The sequence below is a fragment of the Dasypus novemcinctus genome, chromosome 16 (genome assembly GCF_030445035.2).
Source record: "Dasypus novemcinctus isolate mDasNov1 chromosome 16, mDasNov1.1.hap2, whole genome shotgun sequence".
In the NCBI taxonomy this organism is placed as follows: Eukaryota; Metazoa; Chordata; class Mammalia; order Cingulata; family Dasypodidae; genus Dasypus; species Dasypus novemcinctus.
In genome coordinates this window covers 77,914,876-77,927,816 of record NC_080688.1, presented here as the reverse complement: position 1 = coordinate 77,927,816, position 12,941 = coordinate 77,914,876, and the positions used below count along the sequence as shown (strand labels likewise).

The 12,941-nt window shown below is 41.3% G+C and overlaps 1 protein-coding gene across 3 annotated transcripts in view; it reads right to left on the bottom strand.

Moving 5' to 3' along the window:
* Nucleotides 1–12,941, bottom strand: part of CDH20 (cadherin 20) — a 201,156-nt gene that overhangs the window by 62,719 nt on the left and 125,496 nt on the right. The window contains exons 2-3 of one of the 3 annotated variants that reach the window (XM_058277839.1): nt 4,624–4,689; nt 2,888–3,203 (exon numbers count right to left, since the gene is read on the bottom strand). The exons of 1 other annotated variant lie outside the window; for it this stretch is intronic. The gene's annotated coding sequence lies outside the window, so the exon portion shown is untranslated. Of the gene's footprint in view, nt 1–2,887; nt 3,204–4,623; nt 4,690–12,941 lie in introns of those variants that run through there. One more of the 3 variants, XM_004478670.5, reaches the window with a different exon arrangement.

Below are 12,941 nucleotides of genomic sequence, written 5' to 3'. Positions count from 1 at the left end.
TCAAAAATTTTTTCTTTGTAGGAACCCCCTTGCTCTGCTTACTCCCACTTGGAGAATGATACTTCTAGCCATCCAATTAGGAATCTAGAAGTCAGTGGAAGGTTCCCCCTGTCCCAGATGTGGTCATTAGACCCACCAAATTCTACTGATTCTTTCTTCAAAGCTTCTCTGCAGTCTGTCTTTCTGCTCCATTTCTGCTGTCATTGCCTTGGTTCAGGCCTTTTAAATGTCAGGCCTTTACCTTGTGGCAGCTGCCTCCTGCTGTCCCTGTTCTAATCTATTCTCCTGGTACCTGCCAGAGCAGGTCTTATCAGGTCAGTCATCTGCTTCAACTTCTCTAAGGGTTCCTCACTTCTTAATTGATAAAATCTAAACTTGATAAGGTATTTAAGGACCTGCATCTGCCATCTGTAGACCCTCATCTCCCTGTACCCCTCATATTTCTTGGTCCACCAAAATAAATTACAGACCCTCCCTATATTTTTAAAGCCTTCATAATTAAAAAAAAATTAATAAAGTTGTAGGTTTACAAAATTATGTAGAAAATGTGGCTTTCCCATTACCACCCTCTCTCCATTAACACCCCATATTAGTGTGGTACACTTTTGTTCAAACTGTGTCCACTGTTGGGCATGCCTTTTCCAGGCCCTTGCTTGTTTAGCAAACTCTCTTCCAGGAAGCACTTATTAATTCCCAGGCATGTCTTCCATGGCCCCATGACCACATGCTGGTCTGACATTATGCCAACATAGCTCACCTCGACCACTAGCCTGTGAATTCGCTGAGGGTTGTCACATTTGTATCCTCTGAATTATCGTGGAGTCTGTACCAAGCAGGAATTTAATACAAACAGGAATGTAGTTAAATTGAATCAAAAGTGCACAACAATTCAGCACAATAACAGTCTCATTTAATATTGTATGGCAATATTAAAAGAACAGAATCCTGAGGAGCCCCCTGGAGGACTGGGTTTCCTCAGCAGAGCTTTTGTAATTCCTGAGGGCTCCAAGCAAAAGGGGTGTGGGGAATGAAGGTGGCAACATGGAGCAGATTGGGAGGAGGCCACAGGACATTAGAGCTGAAACCCATAGAGTCTGAGGAAAGGGGACCTTTAAGGTGAGAGGAGAAAAAGGCAACATGCAGTTAATAATGACATCTGCATTTTTAAGTTCATCTTCATAAATGATCAGCATCTCTTAGGAGCCAGGAACAGGGAGGATGCCCTTCATTTGTAGCAGGAGCAATTTAAAAAAAGATGAATTTCCTGACAATGAAGTTTATAAAGTGGGACAGGTTGCTTATGGAGATTGAGAAATTCCTTGTCCTTTTGGGGGACAGGGGGAGGAGACGGGGTCAGGAGACAGCAGGGGATGAAGTTTCCTACTGGCTTGGTAAAGATCTGCCAAAGATGGAGGACAGAACCAAAGAACCTCAAGGTCTTTTACAAATCCTATAAACAAGGATATATTAAAATACCAATTTTACATAATAACAAGCATTTAGAACATTCACATTTATGCCTAGGAGAAAATGTTGAATTTACAAGTATACAGTGAAAAGAATTCACTGTCCATTTCTAAAGTACAGTCAACTGATGATGATGCTTGATTCTGTTTCTACTTTTACTTGCTATAAAGTATCAGCAAAAAAAAAACCCAAAACATTTTTATCACCTGCTATTCATCTCGGGCAATACTTGTGGCAAGACAGGATTGTGAGCTCTGCTGTCTGGAAAAAGTGTTGCTTGGGAATTACAGTCTTCTTCACCTGCTTTTTTGCTGGCATTTTTTTTCCTTTCTGATATTCAAATGTTACTAGTGGAAACTGCATTAGCATTTAAAATTCCTGTATATGTCTTTTTTATGTCAGTAAAGATTTGGTTTCCTTGAAATGGAAAATGTTCTTATGTGTCATTTACACATTTTAATTTACTATCTTTTTCCTCCACAGTCCCTTTCATCTTTCCTATACAGTAAAGAATCATTAAAAGAAATTACGTAAACTCTAAAAGTTTTTATTCTTCTACTAGAAGGCTAAGAATAGTTCAACAGGAACTGGTTCAATCCATATGAAGGAAAAAGATGTTGCAAATATTTCTTTTCAAAGTATTATGAGGAAATGAAGGTTAAAGAAGGAGGCTAAAAAGAAAGGCTTAATTAATGGAAATACATTCTGATATATCAAGCCGATTCTAATCATAATAGTCAGTTTAAGTGATGGAAGTGGTTAATAGCACCAAATTAGGATTAAATAAAGAGATAAAAATCTATTTCCACAAGTTGTTTCAAAACAAGACATTCATTGGCTGATGCATATGATATCAATCTGATTATACTGTACATAATAAAGCATGCCCTATGATAAAATCCTGCTGGGAAATGTGTTTAATCAGATGCCTTTGATATTCTTTGAGTGAAAGCCACTCTGGACTCAGAAGAATCAAAGAGAAAAATCTTTTCCGTCTGCAGTCAATCTTAATCTGCTGTGGGAGCCAGTCCTCTAAGCAAACCTCATCCTAATCTCCCAAACACCAGCATGAGCTAAATGGTTAAGATTTCAGGTTCTTTTCAGAAGCCATGAACAGACACTTGCTTTGCTTAATAAGCATGTTCCACATCGACTGTTCATTTATAAATTTATCACAAATCAAGTCAAGATAAAGATTTTCTGTTGGCAGGAATTTCAATGGACATTGGTGATTCCAATTAACAGCCACCCAATAATAATTTAAAATTACTATCTCGGATAGCTTTGTTTAGCTTCCTCTGGAACTAAATTGAAACATTCATTTCCCAAGACAATCTTTCTATTTCATTACCCAATTTTAAACACTTTGGAAAGATAGGTCATAGAAATAGCAGATGATATGAAAACTTTCATAACTTACTTTTCTCCTTCTGCCACAGAGTACACTACTTTTGCAGTTTTCCAGGCGCGCCCCTCTAGTTGTGGCGTTCCCTTCATGCTGCCATTTTCCTCTGTATGTCAGTACAGCTTAAAGTGTCCCTTCCTTTGCCAGTTTGAAATTGTCCTTTAAATGATAATCAGCTCTAAAGGAGGCCCTTGAATGTAGGGCACTCCGTCCAGTGTCTCTGAGGAGAGGAGAGCTGCACCGGGCTAAGGCTTTCCTTCTCCCTCTGCCAGTGCCACGGGTTGGAATGTGTCTCTGGAGCCAGCCACCAAGTTGCTGCAACCTACAGCTACTTGGGAAGGGAGTGAGAACAAAAGGCATCACTTAGGTTGAGGTGATTAGCAGCAAATGATGTATGGGGGTGGGCGGGCGTCTGCTGTCCACTGGAAGGGGAGCTGGCAGTTGTTCTGGTCCAGAGGGGGAAGGGCAAAGAATGCTGTCCCTGAACAGTTGAGGCCCTGGGGGCTTTCTTAACAGAATCAAACTGCGAGGGACTCTCAGCGGCTTTGTACAGTAAGAACTAAAGCTCTTTGGACATGCTGGCCTCACAAACAGCTGAAAATATCTAGTGGCAAATATGTATCAGCCCCTTACGTATTTCAGAAGCAAAAGATAATGGGGAAGCTAGCAAATTGCACGTCTTTCCCACTTATCATTGCTTAGTGTTTCCAGTAAGTAAATGCAGTATCTCGGCCACGCTGCTCTTTCAGATGATTGTTAATTGAATAATACTCCCTAAGAAATCTGTCATTACTGGCACTCAGGAATTGGTTTGTTGAATTTGCCTGAGGCTGTTAATGCTCCAACAAACGGGCTTTTAATTGCTGTAAGAGGTAATTTCATTGGGGATTGTAGTTCACTTTTCCCACCAATTTTATGGTATATTTTATATCTTAAACTTTTTCTTTTAGCTTCTATGTATGGACTTCCATAAGGCCAGAGGGATCATTCTCTAATGATTCATCTGTTGAATTAGCCATTCTCCATAATGGAAAAAAAATGCATGTTGTTACTGAATCTATAATTCCACCTCCCTACATTTCTATTATGACTGAAGAGAAGCAACTAATAAATGATTTTAAAATGAACTTAATTTCCCCCTGTTCATTTCATTACTTTTCCTTTAAAATAAGTGACATTTGTTGGGAGAAATGATTTCTGGCATGTCATAGACCTAACTCTGACATTACTTCTTGTCAGCTGTTTTCCTGGTAGACAGGGTTGTTGGATGGATAGAACAATTATCATAAGATACTGTTGAAAGGGGTAAAGATGAGGGCATTTGTTTCCAGAGAGGAACACATGTCCCAGCCTAGAAATTGAAGTGACCTTATCTACAAACATTTTCCTTCTCTTCATGAGCAGAGAAACAGAGAATAAGGAAAAGTGTTAAGAAAAAGTCACCTTTTCCCCCCAGTGTTAAAAAAGTCTTCATATGGCATTTCGGAAAGAAGTGTTATTTCAGCCTTTTCTTAAATGATCTCTTTTTTTTCATCATAATGTAATATATTTCTTTCACCTTTTTGACTGGTGCTTTGGTTTTTTAATAAAGTTACGTACTTGTTTCAGAAGAATTACACTTTATAATGCATCTTGGTGGTATTTCATTCTACCAGTTTCATTTGGTTGAATTAATGTGCAGCGGTGCTTTAGCAAAGTGGGGGGGGGGGGGGGAAGAGAGAGGGAAAGGGATATAGAAAAATGGGGCTTACATAATCCAACCTCCAAGCAAAGCTTTCTTCAGTTTCACGTTTCAATATCATTATAGTAACCTTTATCTGTAATAAAAACATAATTTATCAGGGTGGTACTAAAACATCTACATCCACCATTATGGCAATGATTTATTATTCTGTGTTAAAAATAGTTTTCTTTCTTCCTCCTCACCAAGTTCATGTTTTGTTTTTATCCCTTTTCTCTCTGGTGTCACTTGATAATCTTTTATTCTCTCCCCCCCCCCCCCCTTTCAGGTTCTTCTCTCTTTTTCCCATTAAGATGTGAATGGGCAGGCATCTCAGCCAATATGTCTGAACATGGCTGAATACACTGGGAGAAAAGCAGGGTCTCCTTTTGTCTGGACCCTGGATGGCTGCTGTCGTCTCGCATCAATGGGCAAGGCCTCCCTCACAGGAGGAACTTTGCAATAATTGCCAGAACAAATTGAGCTCAGGCTTATCTGTTCCATTTCTTTTTTCAGTTGGAAAATGGAGGAATAGGGGAACAAGACCATTTTTGACCAATGACAATACTGTGTAGAAATAGATTGGATAGAGCCTGTGCCCAGTTGTGTTGCAGTCAGCAGTGAGGGGATGCACTGTGTACTGGGATGATCAGAGGGGGCCCAGACCATAATCAGCCAGCCAACTGAGCGGTGTTCCCCCACGCCCCCCAGCACTCTGGCGTGTATGATCTGCACGGCCCCTGCAGTAGGCGGGGGCATTTGGGGACTGCCACACAAGCAGCTGGCACCACTAGATGGACTGCTGGGGCCTTGTGTTCTCTTTACATTTGGTGAACACCAGCAGAGGTGGCACTCAAATTGTTTTCACCAGGCAGTGATGAGAAAAATGGTCTCTGGTAAGAAAACTGAATGTAGGAGAAAGACACCCATTGAAAACCGCTCTTACATTTTTTGTTTGTACACAAGTCTATATAAGAATGTCTCTGAATCATTGACCTACTTCATATATGACGTGTGTGGTGCATCTACATCCCTTTCTCTGTGCTTAATATATATGTGTGTGAGTGAATGTGTATGTATGTGTGTATAGCTACAGGTTTTTATTCATTTAATCCACATGTATGTAGGTAGCTGGAAATAAACTATATATGTAAATGCACACAGATGTAGTAGTGTGGGTGATTTTTTCTTTTTTATATTAATATATACACATATACATGTTCATACTTCAAAGGTTGATTCTAAATCTACAAAATACCACAGGTAGTTCCCTTCCAGAGATCCTTCTCCCTTAGTGAGAGATTGTGCTGGGCTGGAGGGCTACATGTACAACCAAGGTTGTGTCTCTGCTGTCACTACAGGGCGGCTGGCAGGGGAGAAGAGACCGGGCCCATGACAAACTCGGCAGCCTGCCTCCTGTACCAGAGCCGCTAAGGCAGCCAGGCCACCTGTCTGTGTGACAGCCCAGGCTGTATTTTTTAATATTGTTATTTATATAAACATTTCAAAGTGTGTTATGTGTGTGTTAATTCTCATTCCAAAGGGACTAAGCTTTGCTCAGCTGCTTCCAAAGCCACTGAAGATAGACAAGGTGCTCCAGCCAACTGAATGGCTTTCCATCTGCCCTCTGATTTGCTTGGAAATAACCAGCCAGTCCAATGGTTTTAGCTTTGTTTGGCTTTTATTTTTCCTGATCCAAAGCAGAGGGTGACATGAAACAAACGTGGCATTTCCTTTTGAAAATTGGATTCTGAAATTGGCTTCATCTTTCCAGAAGCACAGTGCTATTGCAACTCTTTCCCAGCTTTATGAATGCCTCAAACAGTTTTTATATAAAGCTCTAAATCTGGAGGCAATTGCCAATTAGGATTTTGTGATTAAAAAAATTTTTTTTGGTGTTTGGGTTTGGATGGTCATGAAGGGTTATATTACACTGGGACAAATAGAAATGGTTTTCCTGTACAGAAATGGGTAAAGAAAATGAGGGAACAAATTAATAATCAAGAACACTCTTGCTAATCTTTTATTAGCAGTTTTAAAGGGGACACAGCAAAGTGTGGAGTAATGCAAATGTGGCTTCTTGAGGAACTTCATTAGCATCATCTACAAGCTGTAGTTTACAATAAATGGCCCTGAGGGCTGCCACAGGTCATGGACTATGGCCAGCTTGCTGCAATTGAAGTGACGCTACTGTGAGGCAAGTCCCTTGGACACAATGTATGAGGCATGGATGACAGTACATTTTCTAAGCCAGTTGCAATGTAGTGGTTTGAAATAGGAAGACTTTTAATGGAGCAAGGAGAAAACAAAAAGATACTTGGAGACACCGAGTGGAAAATTGTGGAGGGGTGGGGGGAAGGGGAGAGAAATAAATAAAAAATAAATCTTAAAAAAATAAGACTTGGAAGAAAACAGTTCATTAAAGGTCTGTACGCTTAAAGGGAGAGGTAGGAAGTAGAAAATTCTTAGAAGAGAGTTACCAATATTCTTTAATACTGTGCTCTTCTTCTTCCGACACACACACACACATGATTACATGCAGAAATAAAAAGGGATTTTCCCTGGCTCATAACATCCTTAGCACATCTTCACCTTAGAGGCTAAACTTTTAGAGGCTGAAAGGAAGAAGAGCTGTTTTAGGGTGAATAAGGATTTGAGAATCCTAAATGGTGGTTTGAGATTATGAACCCCCAAAAAGATAAGGACTGTGTTTGTAAACTGGTCTGTTTCTCTGGGCATGACACCCTTTGATTGTATTAGATTCACCTGAGATGTCTTTGATTAAATTACCTGTTAAGATTAGGGTTTTGATTTGACCCCATCAGTAGGGTGTGACTCAGATTGAGTTCCTACCCCCTTGGTGGGTGGATATAAATGGACACTCACTGAAGAAAACACACAGGATGGTAGAGAGCTCTATAGACATGGCAAAGGAGAGACCCTGGTCATTTCAGCCCTGCTATGTGGCAGAAAGAAGACTCAGACAGCTAGAGCCCCAGGAAGAGAGACAAGCCCTATGCCAGCCTACAGCTGAGATGGGAGGGAGCTGGGCCCACGGAGCCTTAAGAGGAAGAAGGCCCGAGAGACCAGGCAGAGATCGCCCGCCATCTTACTTCAACAAGTGGCCTTTGGTGAGAAAGTACCTCTATGGTACCTTGATTTGGATTCTTTAGGGCCTTGTAATTGTAAGCTTTACCCCAAGTAAATGTCCTTTATAAAAGTCAACAAAGTTCTGGTACTTTGCATCAGTACCCCTTTGGCTAATACATAGAGATTGCCATTTCCATTCTTCACACATGGAGTGAAAAGGAAATCCAGGCAAATTTGACTTATATATTTTTGAAGTTGTGATGGAATCATGATTGTTCTCACAGACACTGTTGAGGGATATGAATTTGATGATGAGAATAATCTCTACAGACTCAAATTCTCCAGTGGAGGCAACTTGATGTGATGTGCAGTTGGACTCCTGGGTTCTAATCTGAGCTCCACATATACCATCTGTGTGAACTTTGACAAGTATGTAACCTCTTTTTACTTCCCATTCCATACCTGTAAAATGGAGATAACAGTACCTACTTCAGGTATTGATTCCGTAAGTCAGTATGTATGAAGCCCTGGGACGAGGGCCTTGACATACTCTAAGTGCTCAATAAATACTAGCTCTTAGTACTAATAAGAGACACAACATATGCTTTTGGGTCAGACAGAATCAGGTTGAGATTTTATTTCCATGGCAATTGGCAAATTATTTAATTTTCTGAGGCTTAGCTTTTCCAATCCACAGAATTGCAGGGTTGCTAGCTATAAGGATTAAATTATCTCATAAATGCAGTGTGCAGTGCCCAGTGGGTGAAACCTAATAGATGCTCAAGAAAACTTTAACTCTTTCTAAAAGCAGAAGTCAGTACTTTTATGGTGTAAACTATAATGTTAGTCTTTCCTGATAATTGTTTTGATCTTTTCCTTCATTTGGGGGTGGGGGTGGGGAGAGTATCTTGGAACATGGGATTTCGTGTCAGTTCTTGATCAGCAGTGGTTTTCCCAAAGCTATTGCAGTACAAACCCTGTATTTGGTCAATAGTGTCCAAATGTAAGCTTGTCAGTAATATGATGCAAAATTCTACCAGGCTTGTCAAAGGACACTCTATTCCTGACTTTTTTGCGGGGGTGGGGGATGCCAAAAATGTGCTTCTTGTGACAATGTAGGTAGTATCAGATTCTCACTAGGAGAGGAAGAAAATTGTATCTTGAAAGTCTCTCCAAATAAAAGAAGGAACATGAACATATTTTCCGAGAAGGGAATTTACACCTGATTCTAATGAAAGAATCTGACCGGGGATATCTAGTTATATGTCTTCTGATGGCAGACACAGCATTATGTATGTAGACTCCTATAGAGACTGTACAAGGAAACTTTTGGGGTACAAGGTCAGCAGATCTCTGCCTTGCCTAAAAACTGCTCCCCTCTGCCAAAGGATGGCTCTCTGCAGCCTTGTTGATGGCTCTCTGCAGCCTTGTTTATGACAAAGGACTCTGCCCCTCCCCCCAGGCCAAAGCTGTTTGGAACCGGGTGGGCGTTGATCCAAGCCAAGGCCAAGCTGCTTCTATTCCCTGGGAATAGAATGGGAATAGAATGTAAGGGTGGGCCAGTTGGCTGGGGCGCTGTGTGCCCTGCAGATACAAAGCAGAGGGAGTCAGGTGGAGGCTAGCCGGGCAGGGAGGGCAGGGGCAAAGAGGAGGCTTTGCTCCCTGGATCCAGTCCTTGGAAGGTTGAGCTGAACTTCCTCCCTCGGATACTGTAAGATGCCTCTGCAACTGTATACAAATATTCCCCTTTTTTCCCTTAAAGCTAGTTTGAGGGTATTTTGATTCTCCCAGACTGAAACTTTAATAGGAGGAGTTCTAGCTATCTCATGAAAAACTGGCCACAAGTTAGGTCCAGGGACAGGTTGTTTCAAGATTCTTACAGAGCTAATCTCCCCCTCTCCTTCTGAGATTGTTTTGAGCACTTGATTAATAAGGTGAACTACAGGTGATAAGAGCTGGAATAATATGGCTGTAGAGTATTGAATCGGGCACCAACCCAATAAAGACATGTTCAATCCCTAACCCCTGGGCCTGTAGGAACAGGATCTTTGAAGATGAGGCCAAATAGAATGAGAGTGGGCCTTAATCCATAGAGGAACTCTAGACAGAAACACAGATGAGTGAGCAGGAATTGTTGAAGCCAGAGGAGGAAAGAGAGATTGCTGTGTGACAGAGGCTGGGTTGCATCTACAAGCCAAGGAACCCCAAGGATTGCTGGCAAGCCATCACAAGAATGCTAAGGACTCTTGAGAGAAAGCATGACCTGGAGATAACTTGATTTTGGACTTCTAGTCTCCAAACTGTGAGCCAATAAATAGCTATTGTTTAACAGTTTTGTGGTGTTTGTCATAGCAGCTCTGGTAAACTAAGACTTTGAAGAAATGGCTGTGACATCATATGCTGCATGTCCTGCAAATGTCTATGACTAGAATATCATGCCATAGGATATATGAATACTAGTTTTTAAGGAAATGCACTCGGAGACAACATAAAAGTGAAATAGTAAGTTTTCGTTGTAAATGTTGGAAATTAAGTTCAAATATTTATGAAATAACTAAGCTGGATCCCGCCCCCCCATTGTTGTGTGTGTGTGTGTGTGTGTTTAAAAAGGTGGATAGAGAGTCACTTCAGAATTATTTGCCGACTGTAACTGTTTGTATCTGTTTCAAAGAAATAATGGATTACTATTCAACAGAGTGAAAAGAGGCTATTTGCTACTTGTAAGGAATATGCCTTCACTAAGCTTTCTACTGCTTGTATAACTTGTACACCATCCTTCCTAGGGCAGTTTCTCATATCTGGGTTGGTCACTAAGGCTTTCTGTAGAATTATAATGAGGATCATTTTGGGTTTTTTTTGTACTGACAAATATCCCCTTTCATCTGTCTTCTCGATGTTTCTATCCACTGTGCTTTTCAACATTGTTATTTCATCCCAATGTTATTTTTTTAATGTGCTGTTAAAATTTACCTGGTTTGATGATGAAATTCTAGCCCAAGTCATTCTTTCTGAAAGTTAAGAATCATTTCATTTCCAATATAGTGAAGTTCTATTATTCATCTTTGCAAACCTGGTAACAATAATCAATTTAAGGATGCTTATTGCCATTTCTATTTTAGTTTATTCAGTGTGATGGGAAACGTATACCCATGGTGAAAGGTTCACACTATTAGAAGATGGGAAGGGTACCATTCTTTATAAGAAGTGGCAGCTTTAACTATCAGATACCAAGTCCTAGTTGAAAGAGCCCAGGGGTTTGGGGAACTACCGGAGTTAATGGATTTGGTGCTGTGCTTGCCTTTTCATAGCTTGCTTTTTAGTAGCTTCAGCGGTACCTGCACAAAAAGTGATGTGTGTCAGGGACCTGTTGACAGTAATCCTATTTTCAGTTTAAATAAAAAATATATATCAGGGGATGTTCTTGGCAACCAGGCCTACTGGATTATTTCCAGTGTACTCTGTGATGAGCATGTTTAAAATGTTCTCTAGGATATAGTTGGGAGCTGAAGCTGTTTGATATCACAAGGCTTATTTTGAAATGCTTGATTCTATTTACGACTATTGTCATTTCCTGACACTAGTTATGAATCAAGATTATTGTTATGCAGTGATAGATACTGTTGAGGGTTTTGTAACTATATTCAATGGCTTCATAGATTTTTAGGAAGAATACTTCCTATCCAGACAATGATGGATGGTTCCAGTGGGTTTCACCACAACCTCAATTTCAGCCTCAGCACTAGGCTTGGTTTCTCACGGTCTGAGTTCAAGTTTGAGAGGTCTTGCTGTTTGTCACTCTGATCTTGTTCCCAGATTCTGATAAATGGGTGTGGTTGCTTCCAGCTTCCTCGGGCATCAGGCCACAGCCTGTTCACTTCCAGCCGGTGATATGATGCTTCGGTAGTGAAGACAGTTTTGACGGGAAACTGCCAGCTCCTGCAGAATGCTCTACCCTGGCTGGTGTTCCCAGACCACTCAGGTTTGAACTGCACAGTGAGTCAAAGCTTGCAGAGACAGATGGAAGGGGATATTCCTGGAGAATTGCCTGGTCTTCGCCAGCAGTGATGTGAGGCTTTTGAAAAATGGGAATAGAGGGAGGGAGAGGGAAGCACTATGATCTGTGTTGTGTGGTGGGATGAGGGTGGCAAGTTTGTGGGAGTATCATGGTTGAGGGCTGGGGCTGGGCCCCAAAAGGAAGAGCGATGAGGAAAAGGATATTTCACACTGTGGGAGATGTTAAAACTTTCTTACCGTGTTAAGCCTTGTCAAACCACTGTTCTTTCCTCAGATGTTCCCTTGAATTTTTTTTGAAAGTTAGGAACGGATAACCATGCTGCCTCAGCAGAAAAACTCTAAGCTTACGTAAACCGTATAATGATGTTATCAATAAAATTTAAAAGCAAAATTACCACAGTGGTACATATTTAATTATGTGCATACTTCTTACTGTGCCGTGTGGAAATAATGGCAAGTGAATCACGCAAACACTGTGACTGGTGTTACTTTTAATAGGGAAGGGAACTCTAATATTTATTGAGTCCTTGATGTCTGCTGGGCTCCATGCTGGGTGCTTTCCACATGTTCTCTCATTTAATATACAGCTAAACAAGGCATTTCCAGGGCCCAGTGTGGGTGGATGAGGGAGAAATTACACTTTCCAGTCCTCCTGAAGACCCAGATTCTCTTTTCTTTGGCAGGGAGACGTATTTACCTGATGGCTCGAGGACCTTTGCCAGCTCCTGGGTTTGGTGTTTGGACTCATGGACTCTGGCTCCTAGTCCCACTTGGGTTGGGCCCAGCAGCTTCCTTGGTATTCGATTCCGCCTCCTTTCAGTTGGGGCTGGTGGTGGACCTGACCACTTGCACCCCAGCCTCCAGATTGGATTCTGCTTGAATCCAAGGTTGCAGAACCAAAAACATCTTCTTCCTTGAGCTTTGGGAATGTGCGTAGTGGGTTCACAGCAGCCCCTTACTCTACCCTCTCTGGCTGCCCATGAACAGGCTCACAAAGTAAAACGAGGAGAGCTAAGTGCCCCTTCACCCCTGCTTCGCTCATTCCCTTAGGAACATTTTCAAGAGCATGGCTTATCTTTTGGGATTAGGGAATTCTTTGAAAATCTGGTAATAACTTTGCCTCCCCTCCCCAGAAAATTTACCAATATTTCGACCTCAGGTTAAGACTACTTGATTTTGAGAGTCACACAGAGCAGCAAGCATAATCTCTGGGAGGACGGGAGAGGATAGTTGAGAGAAGACTCT